Source organism: Adiantum capillus-veneris, chromosome 6 (assembly GCF_014529385.1).
Source record: "Adiantum capillus-veneris isolate H3 chromosome 6, ASM1452938v2, whole genome shotgun sequence".
Lineage (NCBI taxonomy): Eukaryota > Viridiplantae > Streptophyta > Polypodiopsida > Polypodiales > Pteridaceae > Adiantum > Adiantum capillus-veneris.
In genome coordinates, this window is record NC_140936.1 from 41,053,813 (window position 1) to 41,069,081 (window position 15,269).

Consider the following 15,269-nt stretch of genomic DNA (forward strand, 5'->3'; position numbering starts at 1 on the left):
TTCAAATTCTACACCAATTTGAACTTATCGTTCGCAGATAGCATACATGTCTAAAAAGCAACTTTCGATTTTTGTTTTTGATTTTTCTCCTGATTGAAAATGATTTTGCAGAAACTAGCCATTGTAGGCATCGAGATCGATGTGGTCTACAACTATGCAGAAGAAAGTTTTTCCAAATTCTGCACCGATTTTGAGTTATCGTTGACGGACTGCGTACATGTCTGAAAAGAAACTTTCGCTTTTTGTTTTTTATTTTTCTCCTAATAGAGAACGATTTCGCAGAAATAACCCGCGAAGGCACTGAAACCAATGTGGTCTATAACTTTGCAGAAGAAAGTTTTTTTTTTCAAATTCTGCACTGATTTTGAGTTATCGTTGGCGGACTGCGTATATGCTTGAAAAGAAACTTTCGTTTCTGTTTTTTGATTTTTCTCCTAATTGAGAACGATTTTGCAGAAACTATTCGCTATAGCCATCAAAAATCGATGTGGTCTACAACTTTGTAGAAGAAAGTTTCTCTAAATTCTGCACCGATTTTGGGTTATCGTTTCGGACTGCGAATATGTTTGAAAAGCAAAATTTTACTTTTTGCTTTTGATTTTTCTCATAATTGAAAACTTCTCAATTATATTTTTTCTTCATCAATCATATATTTGTTAGTGATGTAACTTTGCTGCAGAAGCCAGCTACATATCGTTCTGATTCAATTGAGCCGTTGATGATTGTCCAAATTTTATCGAGCTAATGTTGGTACATGATCTTTTGTTATATGATATACCCGTTCATTGATTCTCGTATAATTATTCTTCTAGAGATATAGTTTACGTCGTTTTATTGATAATTTCTTGTTGATACCATGGTGATTTTGATGGTACCATGATGATGTTTTGTTAGTACTTTGGTCATGGTGATTTTCGTTGATACCATGATGATATTTCATTGATACCATGGTTATTCTCGGTGATGCCATGATGATATTTCGTTGATACCATGGTTATTCTCGGTGATGCCATGATGATATTTCGTTGATTCCATGGTGATTTTCGTTGATACCATGATGATGTTTCGTTGTTACAATGATTATTCTTGGTGATACCATGATGTTGTTTCGTTGTTACCATGGTTATTCTCGATTATGCCATGATGTTGTTTCGTTGATACCATGGTTATTCTCAGTGATATCATGATGTTGTTTCGTTGATACCATGGTTATTCTCGGTGATACCATGATGTTGTTTCGTTGATACAATGGTTGTTCTATGATGCTTTTCGTTGATACCATGATGATTTATTCATTTTTATTGATACAATGATGATATTTTGTTAATACTTTGATGATACTCATTGATATCACTACGTTGATAAATGTCGTTTATGTAGTATATACACATGTCATTTGCATCATGTATCATGCATCTTATACTTTTTATGTTCATATTTTATGTCCACATATGTTGTCGTTCGTATATATGTCGTCAAAAGAGTGGCGTTGCGAACCATCTCTTATGGCATTGTGAACGTAATTATTTCACTAACGATGCTAATAATTTTCATGACTATGTTTTTTGAGTTTATGATCTAAGACCATATTAGGTAAAGTGGAAAAATCCCAATTCCCAGCAGGTTGGACAAATTTCAATATATCATGTACAAAATATAGAGATTTTGTCAAAAATTTGAGTTTTCTTAAGGTCTCATTCCACTTTATGCACATACAATACACAATGAAAACAACTAAAGTACCATGGTTTCAATCAATTGGATTATTAGGAACGAGTATATTGCATCCATTATCGTTGTCTATGTCCTACTGTCCTACCTACAACTTATCTCAACATGGAGAGCTTGGTTTCTAGGTCCACCACTTGTCCAAGTTAATGTAAAAGTGACTCAAGGTTCACAACTTGTGAAAGCAAGGATCCATTGAGGAATACAATCCACTTGGCTATTTTTCCTTAATTTATTGCATGTGACATTCAAGAAAGGTCCACTTCTAATCTATAACTTCTTAATTTGAGGCATGGGGCATACATAAAATATGTAGCATATGCTCTATTGCCTCATAGGAAGGTTGGTTTCAAGGGGCACTTATCCATGCTAGCCTATCTTGGAGAAATGATGGAGCTTGCTTCTCTCCTTGTTTCAATGGAGACTAGCTTGGACACGTGGTGGACCTTTGCTTCTCTCTATGTTTCAATAGAGTTAGCTTGGACAAGTGGTGATCTTGGAACAAAACCCCCATGTAAAACATATCATGGGTATTCCAAGTGATTAGAAAGATTACCATTTAAGATATAACCTTATAGGTTGGACAAATGGAGCTTGGCTTGGAGAAATGGTGGACTTTTGATTCTCTCCATGTTTCAATGGAGCCTATCTTGGATAAATGGTGGAGCTTGCTTCTGTCCATGTTTCGATGGAGCCTAGCTTGAACAGTTGGTGGACCTTTGCTTCTCTCTATGTTTCAATAGAGTTAGCTTAGACACGTGGTGGATCTTCAAACTAAGCCAACTACTATCAATGTTTCCTAGCGTGGACAAGTGGTGGAGTGTTTCTCTACTCCATGTTTCAATGGATCTTAGCTTGGACAAGTGTTGGACCTTAAAACAAAAACCCCATGTACAACATAGAATGGATTTTCTAGATTTCAATGGAGTCTAGATTTAACAAATGGTGGAGCTTGTCTTCATCCATGTTTCAATGAAACTAGCTTGGACAAGTGGTGGACCTTGTAACAAACCCCCCCATGTACAACATATCATTGGTTTTCTAAGTGATGGGAAGGAATACCATTCAAGATATAAACTTATAGCTTGGATAAGTAGTTGACTTTAAAACCAAATTCATCATAATACAATGAAATACAGGTTATTTAATTCCTAAATCTTGAGACCAAACCTCCCATGCTATTAGAGATAATATATTGGATAAGTGGTGGACCTTCTATTATTTTCCCATGCCTAGTTTAGACTACCGGTACACTTTGCAGCTATAAAGGTTGGACGAGTTGTGGAGCTTTGTTTCTATCTATGTTTTAATGGATCCTAGCTTGGACAAGTGGTGGACCTTGGAAAAAAGCTTCCATGTACAACATATATGAGGTTTTCCATGTTTTAATGGAACCTATCTTGGACAAATGGTGAATCTTGCTTCTCTCCATGTTGATTTTGGAACTACCTTAGACAAGTGGTGGAGCTTTGCTTTTCTACTCTTCATAATACAATGAAGTATACGTTGGTTACATGGTGAATCTTAAGGCCAAACCTCCCATTTTACTACAGATGATAGGTTGGACAAGTGGATCAACCTTCTATCATTTCTCCATGACTATATTGGACAATTAGTAGACCTAACATCTCTCTATGTTGTCTAGAGATAAGCTTGGACAAGTGATGGACCCTGCTTCTCTCTTCCCTTGGTTTACTAGTTTGAAGACTCAGTATATATACTTTCTTAGATCTAGCTTGAACAAGTGGTGGACCTTGTATCCACAATCTTAATTCATTACAAAAAAGTATATGAAAAAATAACATAGGAATCTTGGTTTGAAGGTCAAGCAATTAGGTTCCAAATGCACATAATAATATATTTTCCACCCATAATAAAAGAAAGTTAAATATGTTATTACCAAATTGACAAAGGTAACGTCCAAGAATTCTAGCTTTGCATCTTGTCAGATCTAAATCTTCATCAAGGCGACATGCATGTATACATCAACTTTCAAGCCATTCAAGAATACATGCACTTAGATTCCATAGTTTTGTTTTCAAAGTCTTTTAGGTTCTAAAACTCTTTCACGCAAAGTATGTAATGACAAAATTCTTGAAGCAAACATTTGTGCCCAAGAAAAAGATCCCTCTCACATATTTAAAGTCCATGAATTCTCTGATCCATACTTACAAGTTTTATTTTGACATCAAACATCAATTCTCTCATAGTTACAAATAAATGCAACCTCGATATGAATTGACAAAAAATGAATTTCTTTTACTATATGACCCAACATAGGCCCCAATCAAATAAAAAACGAGTCTCCAAAAATTTGGGTGCACTCTAGCAATACATCAGAGTCCCCTTACAATAGGATGCACTCCAATAGTACATTGAAGTCCCCTTAGAGTAGGGTGCACTCCATTCAAGTGTTCATAAAATTGACACACCTTTGTTTTTTTATAAAAAAGACTATATCAAATTATACAAATGTTGAAAGATACACACTAGAATAAAAAAGCATCTTATGGCCATATTTATTCAATTCTTTCGTGTTGACAAATACACACCAAGGACATAATTTGTCTCAGAATCACTATACTGATTTACAATTGTGTTGTATGTATAGACTCTCTTATCTCTTGCATACAACCATCCTACCAACCATGGAATTATGGTTCTCTGCAAGAAGTTTTGAAGCTGCTCGGAAGTTTGCCTCCACCTCTTTGGAAATATAAGATATGTCCCTGGCATGTTCCACATCACCCTATATGGAGTGTCATCAAAAATTAAGGTATTGTTTGCATCCAAATCCTCAAATATCACTCAAATTTTTGTGATAAACCCTTGTAAATCCTAACATAATATTTGGATTTTGGCAATTTTTGTTACTCATAAACACCTTGAACTTGGTATATTGCTCAGGAAAACATTTTTGTGTGATGCGTTGCACCCTTGTTAAGTTATAGCAACTCCATATCCATAGCTCAAAGTATTCAGCACAAAAATCCAAAAAACTTTGTGCGTCTGGTCGCACCACATGATAAACTTCATCTTTATCCTCCACAAGTCGCATGTGTTGAGCCCAAGATGGCATAGAATCTCCATGTTTCATTTCAATTGTCTTGAGAAGTAACTCCTCTAGATCCAAGATAAGTACTCTTTTGATGTCCTTGAAAGAAAGTGGTAGGTGATAAGGAGGTGATTCATTCCTTGGACAAGGTCTTGGAGGAGGTTGGATGGGTAATTCAATAGTTTTCTTCAATTTATGCCAGCATATAGCCAATCCATTTTTCTGTAATGGTTCTGAAATTAAAGAACAAGAACACTTAATGCAAACACAACAATAGACATGAGTTTTACATTGTCTACCCTAAGGTTTTATTAGATACCAAAATCCATCTATGATCTACTCATTAATAGAAAGAAAGTCAAATTAAAATCCTGACTCTTTTTTATGCTACACTCTCTCTTAGTCTCAATACCATGGAGGTCAACTAGACTTAAGTCAACTAATAACTACTACTTGTTGTTAAAGGTATGCTTGAAGTGCATAAGGCTTAACCAATGCTCTAGTGTAGAATGGGTATTTAGGTCTCAAGGTCTACCACTTATCCAAGCAAAGATCCATTTAGATATGGAAACCCAATTTTTCTTAATATAATGATATAGAGTGGACAAGTGGTGAATCCTGAGACCAAACCACTCATGCTACTAGGGATAATAGGTTGGACAAGTGGTGGACCTTGAATGTAAACCCCCCATGTACAAAGTATCAGTGGTGTTGGGTATGTCAATCAGCTCTACCATCTTAGAGACATTGTGGAGCTTAGTGCTCTCCATGTCTCAATGGAGTCTATCATGGATAAATGGTGGAGCATCATTCTCTCCATGTTTCAATGGAGCCTAGCTTGGACAAGTGGTGGAACTTGGAACAAAATCCCCATGTAAAACATATCATGGACATTACAAGTGGTGAGAAAAAATACCATTCAATATATAACCTTATAGGTTGGACAAGTGGTGGACCTTAACACCCAATTATTATTAATATAATGACATAGAGTGGACAAGTGGTGAATCTTGCGACCAAACCTACTAGGAAAAGTAGGTTGGACAAGTGGTGGACCTTGAATGCAAACCCCCCATGTACAAAATATCACTCATGCTACTAGGAATAATTTGGTATTAAGGTCCATGTTTCAATGGAGCCTAGCTTGGAAAAGTGGTGGACCTTTGTTTCTCTCTATGTTTCAATAGAATTAGCTTGGACAAGTGGTGAACCTTGGAACAAAACCCCCATGTAAAGCATGTCATGGGCATTACAAGTGGTGAGAAAAAATACCATTCAAGGTATAACCTTATAGGCTGGACAAGTGGTGGACCTTAGCACCCAATTCCTCTTATTATAATGACATAGAGTGGAAAAGTGGTGAATTGTGAGACCAAACCTACTAGGGATAATAGGGTGGACAAATGGTTGACCTTGAATGTAAATCACCCATGTACAAAATATCATGGGTTTTGCGTATTTCAATGGAGCCTAGCATCTAGGAGACATGGTGGAACTTACTTATGTCCATGTTTTAATGGAGCCTATCTAGGAGAAATGGTGGAGGTTCCTTCTCTCCATGTTTCAATGGAGCCTAGCTTGGACAAGTCGTGGACCTTTGTTTCTCTCTATGTTTAAATATGGTTAGCTTGGACAAGTGGTGGATCTTGGAATGAAACTCCCATGTAAAACATATCATGGGCATTTCAAGTGGCGAGAAAGGATACCATTTAAGATATAACCTTATAGGTTGGACAAGTGGTGGACCTTAACACAATATAATGACATAGAGTGTACAAGTGGTGAATCTTGAAACCAAACCACTCATGCTACTAGGGATAATAGGTTAAACAAGTGGTGGGCCTTGAAATAAAACCCCCTAGAGTGTTTCAATGGAGCCTAGCTTGGAAACATGGTAAAGCTTGCTTCTCTCCATGTTTCAATGCAGCCTATCTTGGATAAATGGTGGAGCATCATTCTCTCCATGTTTCAATGGAGCCTAGCTTGGACAAGTGGTGGACCTTTATTTCTCTCTATGTTTGAATAGAGTTATCTTGGAAAAGTGGTGGACCTTGGAACAAAACCCCCATGTAAAACATATCATGGGCATTACAAGTGGTGAGAAAAAATACCATTTAATATATAACCTTATAGGTTGGACAAGTGGTGGACCTTAACACCCAATTATTCTTAATATAATGACATAGAGTGGATAAGTGGTGAACTTGGGACCAAACCTACTAGGGAAATAGGTTCGACAAGTGGTGGACCTTGAATGTAAACCCCCCATGTACAAAATATCACTCATGCTACTAGAAATAATTTGGTATTAAGGTCCATGTTTCAATGCAGCCTAGCTTGGAAAAGTGGTGGACCTTTGTTTCTCTCTATGTTTCAATAGATTTAGCTTGGACAAGTGGTGGACCTTGGAACAAAACCCCCATGTAAATCATGTCATGGGCATTACAAGTGGTGAGAAAAAATACCATTCAAGCTATAACATTATAGGTTGGACAAGTGGTGGACCTTAACACCAATTCCTCTTAATATAATGACATAGAGTGGACAAGTGGTGAATCATGAGACCAAACCTACTAGGGATAATAGGTTGGACAAGTGGTGAACCTTGAATGTAAACCCCCCATGTACAAAATATTATGGGTATTGGGTATTTCAATGGAGCCTAGCAACTTGGAGACATGGTGGAGCTTATTTCTCTCCATGTTTCAATGGAGCCTATCTAGGAGAAACAGTGGAGGTTCCTTCTCTCCATGTTTCAATGAGCCTAGCTTGGACAAGTGGTGGACCTTTCTTTCTCTATATGTTTTAATAGAGTTAGCTTGGACAAGTGGTGGACCTTGGAATGAAACCCCCATGTAAAACATATCATGGGCATTTCAAGTGGTGAGAAAGGATACCATTTAAAATATAACCTTATAGGTTGGACAAGTGGTGGACCTTAACACATAGTTCTTCTTAATATAATGACATAGAGTGTACAAGTGGTGAATCTTGAGACCAAACCACTCGTGCTACTAGGGATAATAGGTTGGACAAGTGGTGGACCTTGAATGTAAACCCCTCATGTACAAAATTATGGGTTTAGGGTATTTCAATGGAGCCTAGCTTGGAGACATGGTGGAGATTGCTTCTCTCAATGTTTCAATGGAACCTATCTTGGAGAAATGGTGGATCATCCTTCTCTCCATGTTTCAATGGAGCCTACCTTGGACAAGTGGTGGACCTTTGCTTCTCTCTATGTTTCAATAGAGTTAGCTTGGACAAGTGGTGGGTCTTGGAACAAAACCCCTTTGTAAAACATAGCATGGACATTACAAGTGATAAGGAAAAATATCATTCAAGATATAACCTTACAGGTTGGAAAAGTGGTGATGGACCTTGACAAGTGGTGAAGGATACCATTTAAGATATACCCTTATAGGTTGGACAAGTGGTGGACCTTAACACCCAGTTATTCTTAATATAATGACATAGAGTGGATAAGTGGTGAATCTTAAGACCAAACCACTCATGCTACTAGGTATAATACGTTAGAGAAGTGGTAGACCTTGAATGTAAACACCCCATGTACAAAATATCATGGTTTTAGGGTGTTTCAATGGAGCCTAGAATCTTGGAGACATGGTAGATCTTGATTCTTTCCATGTTTGAATGGCACCTATCTTGGAAAAATGATGGAGGTTACTTCTCTCCATGCTTCAATGGAGCCTAGCTTTGACAAGTGGTGAACCTTTGCTTCTCTCTATGTTTGAATAGAGTTAGCTTGGACAAGTGGTGGACCTTTGCTTCTCTCTATGTTTGAATAGAGTTAGCTTGGACAAGTGGTGGACCTTGGAATGAAACCCCCATGTAAAACATATCATGGGCATTTCAAGTGGTGAGAAAGGATACCATTTAAGATATAACCTTATAGGTTGGACAAGTGGTGGACCTTAATACATAGTTCTTCCTAATATAATGACATAGAGTGTACAAGTGGTGTATCTTGAGACCAAACCACTCGTGCTACTAGGGATAATAGGTTAGACAAGTGGTGGGCCTTGAAATAAAACCCCCCATGTACAAAATAAAATGGGTTTAGGGCATTTAAATGGATCCTAGCTTGGAGACATGGTGGAGCTTTCTTCTCTCCATGTTTCAATGAAGCCTATCTTGGAGAAATGGTGGAGCATCCTTCTCTCCATGTTTCAATATAGCTTAGCTTGGACAAGTGGTGGATCTTTGGTTCTCTCTATGTTTCAATAGAGTTAGCTTGGACAAGTGGTGGACATTGAAACAAAACTCCCATGTAAAACATATCATGGGTAGTTCAAGTTGTGAGAAAAAAAACCATTTAAAATATAACCTTATAGGTTGGACAAGTGGTGGACCTTAACACCCAATCCTTTTTAATACAATGACATAGAGTGGACAAGTGGTGAATCTTGAGACCAAAGCTATCAAGCTACTAGGGATACTAGGTTGGACAAGTGGTGGATCTTGAATGTACATCCCCTATGTACAAAATATCATGGGTTTAGGGTGTTTCAATGGAGTCTAGCATATTGGAGACATGGTGGAGCTTGCTTCGCTCCATGTTTCAAGTGGTGGACCTTCAATTATTTTCCCATACCTATTTAGACAACCCATACACTTTGCAACTCTAAAGGTTGGACGAGTGGTGGAGCTTTGTTTATTTCCATGTTTTAATGGATCCTAGCTTGGACAAGTGGTGGACCTTGGAAAAAAGTCCCCCCTGTACAACATAGCTGAGTTTTTTCATGTTTTAATGGAAGAGAGATTTGACAAATGGTGGAGCTTGCTTATCTCCATGTGGATTTTAGAACTAGCTTGGACAAGTGGTGGAGCTTTGCTTTTCTACTCTTCATAATACAATGATGTATAGGTTGGTTACATGGTGAATCTTAAGGCCAAACCTCCCATCTTACTAGAGATGATAGGTTGGACAAGTGTTCAACCTTCTATCATTTCTCCATGCCTATAATTAGACAATTAGTAGAACTAGCATCTTTCTATGTTGTCTAGAGCTGAGCTTGGACAAGTAGTGGACCTTGCTACTCTCTTCCCTTGGTTTATTAGTTTGAAGACTCATTATATATACTTGCTTAGATCTATATAATTACTCATTAGTTAGGTTACAAGTAGGTATGTAATTTGTTAGCCTCAAGGGACTTTGAATATTGAATAGTAAGAAAGTCAAGTGCTGGTTTGAAGATCTTTTGCTTATCTAAACTAGACTCTAACTCAATAATAAGTCTCTTAAGTTCCACGAATTGTCCTATCTAGGCTCCAAAAGAGTCTTAATTGGTTTGTGCTAGATTCTAACTTCCTTGATGGGGTAGAATCCTAGAAAAATGAGGCACTATAAGTTTTACCTTAGCTCAAATGGATTTTCACTTAAACTAGACTGCAATTTGGCACTCTAGTATCTTTGTCTTGATGGAGTTTAACACTAGATACATAGTAGTGATATTTAAGCTTCATGTCTCTTCACTTGATCGAGATATGAGACCATACTTTCAAGGTCACCACTTGTCTTACCTAAAGACCAATGTGAGACATGGGAGCAAGAAAGCCATCCGATATTGTTTTAAGGACTATTACATAGACAATCAATAACTTAAGTAAAGCAAAAAGACTTGGATCTTTCACAATTAATAACTTAAGTAAAGCCAAAAAGACTTGGATCTTTGACAGTTTTTTTCAAACTAAAAAAGCACAATCTCATGCTAACAAAACTATAAATCACAATTGAAAGTTTTGAACGAGAAAAAGATCAGCAATCTTATAAGAAGGATACTTTTCATTTCATTTGATGATTACAAACTAAAAGAAAGTCTCTCAAGAAATTGATAAACAAAAAATGTAGGTGACTGCTTCATTATTTTGAGCAAAATATCAAAATCTCTATTGATTGAGCTCCATCTAGTAGTATCCTTTGTAAGATCCTGCAGGAAGGAATAAAAAGAAAGATTTGTTAGATACCATGCACATGAGTGTTCAAGTATGTGTATCAAGAATATATGACATGTCACTAGTACCTTAGGGTTGCTTTCTATCCAGCCTTAGAAGATTGTTCTCAGCTTTCACCTTATTTATATAAGCCTTTGCTGTGGTTGCCTTCAAAACTCCTTTTGTGTTACAACCCAATTGCCTAGCTAAAGTGGTCAATTGTGACGCCTTCATGCTTTCAATGGGTGTACGCTCCTTTGCTAAGATCTCTTGTATTTGGGCTCTTCTCATTTCATTGCGGTGGCTTGTGTCACTTGCATTTTCAATGATAGTTTCATCCCTGTCACCTTTTGCAGGTGGTATTCTTCTTGTAAAGAACACCTTAGCTGACCAAACATCATTTTTCTGCTTCCAATACTCCATGATTTGTTTGTATTCACTATCATTTGTCACTATAGGTTGTCCATAACGATTAGAAGCAATTAAATCACGCACATCCCTTCTCTCATCAAGCTGAATCAAGTATGGCAGTAGCTCCTCCAAGAGCATATTGTCAACCATCTTCTCAGCATCAAATTGTGGTGGAAAAATGCAATTGTTTGCTGGTGAAATACATCCCTTGTAAGGAGAGTCATCAATAAGCACTGTTCTTTGTGGATCACATTCAAACCCCATGGCAATTTTGGCTAGAGGCTTGAACATTGCCTCAACGTTTGGATTGTCGGGTCTAAACAATTTTTGAGTTTGAGCGGTGTAGCAAACATCTTGCGACCAAATTGCAAAGAAAGGCAATGTATCCTCAGCTAAGTTGTTTAGTGCTGCAAGGATTTGATACACATTATTCCTAGTAGCTGTCGACCAAATTGCAACATTAAACCTCTGTAAAATAGTCTTCAAGAATTGGATGCAACCTGGCCTGAGTATAATATATCTTTTTGAATCCATTTGCACTGAGTTGTGGTGTGAGGATGGTTGAGGGGAACGTTTCAACAATAGACCATTTAAATCCAATATAATTGTAAGCATGGATTTCTCAACATCTACGCTACATGACGTAGTACCAATTGGCAATAGCTCGTGAGTGGACTTTTCAGTCTCTTTTGATGTATGTTGCATTTTTGAAGCATCGATTTCTTGGTTCTCATTATTGGAAGCTTGCTCAAGTTGCACAACACTAGACTCTAGTATAGAAATATCATCCATCTTGGGCACTTTAGAAACCATAGAATCTATGGATTCTATAGTTGTTGACTGAACCATAGGAGCATTATCCATCCCAGTTTGTGAATCTAAGAAAACACACACACAAATGGTATCTCAAAACCACTAGAATTTTATTCACCATATTTATATGTAGAACTCCTAGTAAGAAATTTATTTAAGGTAAAGTCGTTGTTAGAATCCTTGCAACCATTTTCAGCATTCGTACACCAAACACCACTTGTCTAAAATACAATCTACTAACTCAACATTTTCCATCCTACACTTTATTAAAGATGAGTACTTAAAGTGAAAACTAAAAGCCACCCTTGTTGAGGAAACATGGATACAAGGTCCACCAAATGTCCAACCTAGACTACAAGAAACAATTAGAGATTTGGCTTAGATTTGGATTCAAAGGCCACCACTTATTCAAGTAAGATAACTCCACTTGTTTAAGACAGTAATGTTTGAAGCCCCACCACTTGTCCAACCTAGACATTGATTAAATTTTGGTAAGATTTATCACAAATCTAGAGTAGAATCAAGATTCTATGGCCAAGGTAGTCAAATAAGTTAGACAACACACAAAGCATAAGAGCACTTTAGATTCTCGTTGAGCATAAACTAAACAATAATCAAATGTTATATTCACTTGAGATTTCATCCATGAAAAATGAAAATGATGCATGTACTTGAGATTTCCATCCATGTACAATACTTTACAATGTCAAGTAAAGTTATAGTCAGCAAACAACTCTTCTCCTGCTTCAACTTGACAAATAGTCTCAATGCATACATGGCCATATTCTTCTGACTTGATGTGTGAAGAGGTGCATTTATGCCAAGGTGGCAAATTTGGATCAAATGTATAGCGTACGTTGGGACAGACATTTGTACTGTGAGAACTATTTATATAGCCCGACACGTTTCCTTCTTCTACACAACCAATAATGTATGATTGATCTTCCTCTTCTTCTATGTTTGGATCCTCTAGAAGAGAATATTTATAAGCTCTTGGAAAATTTTGCATATCTTTTTCCAGTCTTGAAATCTATACTTATGCCCTCCATAGTTTAGAATAGTCAAACCACTTTCCAGGGTAGTATGCACAAATAGCCCATAACCAGCTCCTTCAATATATGAAAGTCGCACTTCAAAATCCACACCGTTAATATGGAAAATTACATCTTTGGGAATAGGAAAATTTGGTGTCCCAAAAGGATCTTCATGCCAATCATAGTGTGAAATACATCTAGTTTTTATATCACTTAACTCCTTTGTGTCTGCAAAAAGAAGAAAATATTATGCATAAAATAATGACAATATCAAAGAAAGATATCATTATTTTATAGTCCAATAGGTCTATTGTATGGAAGACTTAGAGTGCCTCTTACATGGTGCCTCCAAGGTTTCCAAAAAATAAAATCATTGGAAAAAAAAGGCCACTGTGTCTCCAATCTATTGCCCAAGCTAGACATGGAGCATTGACACAAGATCCAACACTTATCCAAGAACCCTATAGTATATGTGGTAACATGGGATGCATTGATGCAACAAAAGTAGTCTAGCCTCCTCATCCATCTCTTTTTTCTTGTAGCCTAGAGGGATTAGTTTCAAGGTCTATCACTAGTCAAAAACTACACATAGAACATTGATACAAGGTTATACCACATGTGAAACCTATCATCTCTAGTAGCATGGATGGTTTGATATCAAGGTTCACTGCGTGTCCTATCTATACTCTATTGTAGCATAGAGATTCTGGTTTGGTGGTACTACACTTGTCCAAACTTGGCTTGTTGTTGATATCTGGAGGTAATCAAGGGTCCTCCACTTGTCCAAGTTAGGCATATAAAACAATTGCAAGGTCCACCATGTGTACAACATATGATTGATTATAGCATGCATGGTCTTATTTCATGGGCAACCATCTTCTCTCCAACATGTGTCCAACCTCGGCTCCATTGAAGCATGGAGAGAAGCAAGGTCCACCACTTATCAAAGCTATTATTTTCTCCCAGTGCTTTCAAAACCCATAATACGTTGTACATGGGGGGGGGGGGATTCTTGTTTCAAGGTCCACCACTTGGCTAAGATTGGATCCATTGAAACATAAAGAGAAGCAAGCTCTACCATTTGTCCAAGCTAGGTGCCATTGAAACATGAAAACCCCATAATATGTTGTATACGGGGGGTTTTTTCAAGGTCTACCACTTGTCTAAGCTATGGTCCATTGGAACATGGAGAGAAGCAAAGCTCCACCACTTTTCTAAGCTAGGATCCATTGAAACATGGAGAGAAGCAAGCTCCATTGTTTGTCTAAGCTAGGCTCCATTGGAACATGGAGAAAACAAGCTCCACCACTTGCCTATTATTGCATAGAGATTCTGGTTTGAAGGTCCACCACTTGTCCAACCTTGCCTTCATGTATGGAGATAATAAAGAGTGCAATGCTTCTCTAAGCTAGGGACATAAAAGAGTTTCAAGGTCCACTACATATACGATCTATGATGGGTTGTAGCATGGGAGGTTTCATTTTAAGGTTGACCACTTCTCCAGCTCCGCTTGTCCAACCTCAGATCCATTGAAGAATGGAGAATAAAGGTGTACCAACTCTCCAAAATAGGCAAGAAAATCTCTATAAAACCCATGAATTGTTAATATATGCTATGCTGTGGAGTTTTGTTTGAAGTTCCACTCCTTATCCAAGCTACAATCCATTGAAGCATGGAAATAAGTAAGATATATCTATAGTCCAAGATAGGATCCATTGAAACATAGAGAGAATCAAGGTCCACCACTTGTCCAAGCTATGCATGGGTAATTGATATAAGGACCACTACGTTTTCACCTATACTATGCTCTATCATGGATGGTTTCATATACCACCAATTTTCCAACCTATTTAGTAGGTTGTATTATGGGGGTTTGGTTTCAAGGTACTTCACTTGTCTAAGGTGGGTTCCATTGAACCATGGAGAGAAACAATGTCTACCACTTGTCCGAAATATGCTCCTTTAAAACATAAAAGCAAGGTCCACCACTTGTCCAAGCTAATGTTTCTCTCCATTGAAGCATGGAGAGAAACAAGGTCTACCACCTGTCCAAAATATGCTCCATTGAAACATAAAAGCAAGGTCCACCACTTGTCCAAGCTAATATAACAAATGGGTGTTGGTTACAAGGTGTACCACACTTGTCTAAACTAGTCTCATGCAAGGTCCACCACATGTCCAAGCTATATGATCTTGGTTTGAAGGTCTACCACACCTCTTGAAATTAGGATCCATGTAAGGTCCACCTTTTGTCAAGCTATGCCTTTAGTGAGTAC

General features: G+C 37.5%; 1 pseudogene; it reads left to right on the forward strand.

Moving 5' to 3' along the window:
* The window catches only part of LOC147455396 (uncharacterized), a 38,105-nt pseudogene that overhangs the window by 1,413 nt on the left and 21,423 nt on the right, over window positions 1–15,269 (forward strand).